Here is a 6,000-nt window from a genome sequence, read left to right as displayed (position 1 = left end):
ACAAGAGTGTTTTAAATAAACTGACTAAAAATCCCTTCCCCTTTACCAGGCTGCACAGGCATAAACCTCAGTTGCTCCCTCACAGTGGCTGGCAAGGGATGTCTTGAGTTTATTTTCCATTCTTGAGCTCTGTGGCCTATGAAGCAGGAGAATCAGGCCCAAGCCTTTCCCTTTGGGATGCCTTTCAGGAGTCTGACAGGAGCCGCATGCAGTGGAGAGGCTAAAGTTTAAGGCTCAGGCAAGCATTACGAATGAGAGCAATTGACCTCACCGGTGCCTGGAATCCCTGGTGTGGAAATGGAATAAATGCTGAACTGGGGGCAAAGTCCCATAATAAATAACTGTGAAAGGCACTTCAGTTACTTCCTCCTTTTTGCCACGGAGGGCTGACACGCAGGGCGGCATTCTCAATGGCTCCACCACCAACTTCATCTCCATTTTCTTTCCCACTCTGCTATCTGTGAGAGAGAGGAAACACAGCAGAATCAGGCAAACAGCAAAATCTTTCGTGTGAACAGGTACCTCCCATCCTTTTCGGCACCATTCAGACTCTGATTTAGAGGGTTAGCTTGCTCAGGTGAGAAGAGCAGCAAAGACATGCACTGCAAAAAGCAATACAAGCAAGGAGCGGGGACGGCATTTGCTACTAATACTGGGTAAAAGAAGAAATTTTACTCTTGAATTTGAATCTGAAATCCATAAAAACTAAGAGGCTTCCCAAGAAAATTCCTGATGAGACTCGAAGAGAGAAAGGGTAGATCATAACTAGATGCCACTGGAGAGGCAATTTTCATGGTGGTGTGGGGAACGATTTCTGGGGAGGTAGGGAATGGAAGTAGTTGCAGGAAGCGCAACTAAAAGATGGACAGAGGGAGCCCATTCAAACCAAGAAATAAAAGGGAAGGAGAATAACTGTTGCACTTGTCTCCAAGATCATGAAAATGAGTTCCTGATAGTGCTGAATAAGCTAGGGTGTTATGATGTTACAGATCAGTTGGGGACCAGGACTGGTACAACTGGTAGCTGCAAGCTGTCATTTACTGAAGTTTATATTCATATTTTTCTGGATTCATGAGTTCTGCAGGTTTGATAACTAGCTATAATTATTCCAGTTTATAATGGTTATAAACCTCTAGCAAATCAGTATTAGTGTTGCAATAGTGACTGGTATAGTTCAGGATGAGATTCCTCTTTGCACTCTGATTTCAGTTATGACATTTTGAAATCTTTTGAGCTGAAATGCACATTCTAGGCTTTGAACTATAACCTACGTATTGGAAAAGTTGCATAAATATAATAGTTAAGATAGACAAACATATTGTTGGGGAAGAGGAAGTATTTTTCAGCTATTAAGGACATTTTTCAGGACTTTTTTGACATTTAAGAAAAGGAGCTTTCTAAACTTCAAACTTAGCATGTACTTAATGATGACGTGATCTGCCTTGTTTGGGGGATTAAATGTACTTTTGAAATAATAAAGGTGTAGCCTTTAGACATCATTTGTAAAGCAGGCACACTCCGTTATTTTCTTTGACTTCACAAAATGCTTCCAAGTACAGTTTTCCAAATATCTGTAGATGTAAATTGTATCGACGTGTAGCTACGGTCTCAATTCTGCAACCACATACACACATCCTTAACTAGATGCACTGTGAATAGCCCTTGGAAGTAACTGGGACTATTTTCTGTGTGCAGAGTTAAGCATGTGCTTAAGGGGGGGCTTTGCAGTATCCACAGACCACATGGCTCATCCCTGCGCAGGCATCCCCATGCAGCCTATTGCTTTATATCAGGGGTGGCCAACCCTAGCCTGAGAAGGAGCCAAAGTTTACCAATGTACCTTGCCAAAGAGCCACAGTAATACATCAGCAGCCCCACATCAGCGCCTCTCCCTCCCTCCCAATCAGCTGTTTTGTGGCATGCAGGAGGCTCTGGGGGGAAAGGGGGAGGATCAAAGGCATGGCAGGCTCAGGGGAAGGTGCGGGAAGACATGGAGTGGGGACAGGGCCTGCAGAGCCAGGGGTTGAGCAGTGAGCACCCCCTGGCACACTGGAAAATTGGCACCTGTAGCTCCAGCCCTGGAGTCGGTGCCTATACAAGGAGCCGCATATTAACTTCTGAAGAGCCACATGTGGCTCCAGAGCCACAGGTTGGTCACCCCGGCTTTATATGGTAGCTTTTATTGTCTCCAGCTATCTTACTCCATAAAGGGGCTTAATTGCTCCTTTCATTTATCTGGAAAGAAAGGTGGTTAGCACACCCATTGGCTTAACCAGGCCTGAGATTGATGGCAGCCATTAACACCTTCTAGCATAATACTGTTAAAGGAATAGCAGTGAGTTGCTTGAAAGAAGGTGGTGGCACCTATCCTGATTTCCATCATCGTAAAGGATCACAAAGCTTTCTTTTAACACTGAACAAGAATTATATTAGAATAAGGGGGAAAAAAACAAAACAAAACAAAAAAGTATCATCCCTAAAGCTACATTCTCTCTGCTTCACTGTAGAGTTTCTGTGGCACCTTAGAGACTAACCAATTTATTTGAGCATAAGCTTTTGTGAGCTACAGCTCACTTCATCGGATGCATTCAGTGGAAAATACAGTGAGGAGATTTATATACACACAGAACATGAAAAAATGGGTGTTATCATACACACTGTAAGAAGAGTGATCACACTACAAAAGGTTCCCCCCACCCGCCCCGCTCTCCTGCTGGTAATAGCTCATCTTAAGTGATCCTTAAGTAAGTAAGTCTCCTTACGGTGTGTATGATAACACCCATTTTTTCATGTTCTGTGTGTATATAAATCTCTTCACTGTATTTTCCACTGAATGCATCCAATGAAGTGAGCTGTAGCTCACAAAAGCTTATGCTCAAATAGATTGGTTAGTCTCTAAGGTGTCAAAAGTACTCCTTTTCTTTTTCTTTATGGCGAGTAGCACCTTATTCTGTGACTTCACTGGGGCTACTCCTGGAATACAACACCATTCAGCAAATGTAGAATTATCAGACTCTGGTTCTTAATGATATTTTGTAGTGCATATGCATGGTTCTTTTTTGCTTAAACTTTCTAGAAAGATACATTTTGTGGAGCGAAGACCAAGCCAAAGAGCAGAATTTTTCAAATAGCACTGAGAAAGTGAAGTTTTAAGATTATGTTTACACTTCACTTAACGATGCCATAGCATGTACAACCAGACAAATGGGTTTTCTTTTGTTTCAGTTGAGGATGTTACAGGTAGGAAGTTTTGGAGTAGTTTGGGGTGAGCTCCAAAGATCAATTTTTGGTCCTGTGTTGTTTACTCGTTCTGTTAATGATTTACTTGAGGTGTGCCATCAAATCAATATTTACCTGAATGCAAATGATGCTGTATTTCCTGATTGAGCTCTAACCAAGCAGCAAGTTGACAAATCCTTTTGGGATGTATAAAAAAGTGGACTGTCCTCTAGCATGTACCCTTGTAGCAGCTTTTTCCTCTCCTGCAGCCTCTCCTGATGGTCGATCTGATTCTCCTCTTCTCATGAGTTGGCCCTCCAGCCAGATCACTTTAAAGCAAGTGGTTCTCAAACTTTTGTACTGGTGATCCCTTTCAGATAGCAAGCCTCTGAGTGTGACCCCCCCTTATAAATTAAAAACACTTTTAAATATATTTAACACCATTATAAATGCTGGCAGCGAAGCAGGATTTGGGGTGGAGGCTGACAGCTCATGACCCCCCATGTAATAACCTCATGACCCCCTGAGGGGTCTTGACCCCCAGTTTGAGAACCCCTGCTTTAAAGCCTCTCCCTGTCCAGGGTATCAACATCCCAAACAGATCATGTCCCACACACTGTTGGTCATCCAGACATCTTCCACCTCTCCAGGGCTCCTCTTCCATTCCCTCCTGTCTCAGAGTAACAGCCCTAAGGTCTCTCCCTGGAGTCTTGTAACCAAACTTAAAAAGCAAAACACAAACTGCAACAAAAGAAATTTCTGTCCCCTCCCTTAGGCAGAAACTTTTAATCCATCCCAGGTCCTTCCAGCCCTCCATTCTTCTGCAGAATGCTGACTCTCAAGAGTTATCTCCCTCTAGTCTTGTCTCAACTCGGGATCCTCCACTCCCATCTACCTACGAGGTTACCTGCCTGTCAGTTGGCCTTCTCTCAGGCTGACTCCAGGCATCTCCTTCACGCCTGCTGTCATCTCCCATCAGGGCATATCCCAGAGCGTAAACCTCCCTCCTGAAACACCTCTTTAGTTGAACACCTCCTTGAGTTTCTTCCCTGGAAGCCCAGGTCCTGCCCTTTTGTCAGGGCTCATGGCCAGAGCATATTCCAACCTGGTAGCTTCTCTGTATCTCTCCAGGTTCCACTCAGAACGGGTCTGCAGAATTCTTTCCCTCTCTCACTTCAGCCACCTTCTGACCTGAGCTTCCTCTTTCTTTTCTTTTTTTTTTAATAGAAACCATCCTGCTCCTCCTCAGCTGGGCTTCATCTTTGATTAGGCCTGTCCCATACTCCAGGTGCTATCAGGTGTGTTAATTGGCCTCTCAGGCCCACATTAACCCTATAATCACCTGAATAGGGTAAACAACCCCTCACAGGATGATGTCCTGAGACAGCTTTTTTCAATAATTCATCATAAGTGGCAGCAAAAATGGAATATAGTATTTTGGTTCTAGAGTCAGATGTTTCCAAATGGGAGAAAATATATTGCAAATATTTCATTAGTATATTAAACCCTGAAATGAAACATCTTCTTTCTAAGGGTGTCCTGGAACAACCAGAAAGAGGCAGCACCGGGATAGGGGAGCTCCTGTGGGTGGATTGAAAGGAGGTGAGAGAGAGTGTGGTTTTTCACACAGACACACGATGAGAGACCTGTGAGAATGTGGGAGCGAGGCTGGCGTTTGGTGGATATTGTTAGGGACTAGAGAGGGTTCACAGGCAAAGGTGGCACTTGTAGCCTGCTCTGGAGGTCCCTTGTAGCCAGGGCTTAAATTCTCAAAGATTATTTACCAGAGTCCCCCCATTCGGGGGTCCAGTCTTTAGCACCACAGGAGAAGCGGGGGCGCCGGGGCTTAAGGCTTCAGCCGTGCAGGAGGTGCTGGGCCTCTCACAGGTTTAAAAATATTTACCAGAGTTCTGCTATGCTGGGCTCCAGCTGAATTTACGCCCTGCCTTGTAGCAGTGGAACCCGTTCAATGTCTACCTGGGGGTTTGGGCAACACAGAGCTGGGAATATGATGGCCTGAGGATCGAATGGCTTCAGGTGACATTCCCACCCTGCTCCAAATAAAGCCCATACATATAGGGCTTCCTAGGGTTCAGCTTCACAGGTAACTTGACTAATGAAAACAGAATATCCACCTCAACTCCAGCCTGCCGGATCCGAGGGCCTTCCTGTAATTTCCCCTACCTCCCTCTGACCAGAGGGTCAAGCTTCTCTCCCTTTCTACCCTGTCAGAGGTAACAAGCTATACATGCTGTGATGAGTCCGCAGAATTTACTTATCAGCTTTACTCACGGGGTAGCTCCTGTTAATAGGGCTAATTTGTTGACCTAACAAAAAAGCACCCCCAATCTCTGTGTGTGGTTGTAGATCTTGCCACCCTGTTCCAGTGGGCTTGGGTCCTGTTGTGGTGAACTGGGGGAGACTAAGCAAAAGAAAGCCATTATTAAGCTTAGGTCAAGGCAAAATGGACTCCTCAGGTACACAGAGCATCAGCTGGCAGGGACATTGCTCTTTGACTCATGCTGTTTAGTATAGGATCAGGTTTCAGAGTAGCAGCCATGTTAGTCTGTATTCGCAAAAAGAAAAGGAGTACTTGTGGCACCTTAGAGACTAACAAATTTATTTGAGCATAAGCTTTCGTGAGCTACAGCTCACTTCATCAGATGTATCCGATGAAGTGAGCTGTAGCTCACGAAAGCTTATGCTCAAATAAATTTGTTAGTCTCTAAGGTGCCACAAGTACTCCTTTTTTTTTTTTAGTATAAGATCAGTGACTAATAA

At 44.5% G+C, this 6,000-nt stretch overlaps 1 protein-coding gene across 1 annotated transcript in view; it reads left to right on the top strand.

Annotated features, from left to right (window-relative positions):
* Positions 1-380: 380 nt before the first annotated feature.
* MYO7B (myosin VIIB) overlaps positions 381-6,000 on the top strand; it is an 89,942-nt gene continuing 84,322 nt past the window's right edge. The window contains exon 1 of the mRNA XM_074964029.1: positions 381-518. The gene's annotated coding sequence lies outside the window, so the exon portion shown is untranslated. The remainder of the gene's footprint in view (positions 519-6,000) is intronic.

This window comes from Natator depressus, chromosome 9 (assembly GCF_965152275.1).
Source record: "Natator depressus isolate rNatDep1 chromosome 9, rNatDep2.hap1, whole genome shotgun sequence".
NCBI classification, from domain to species: Eukaryota; Metazoa; Chordata; order Testudines; family Cheloniidae; genus Natator; species Natator depressus.
This window is presented reverse-complemented; position numbering and strand designations above follow the sequence as displayed.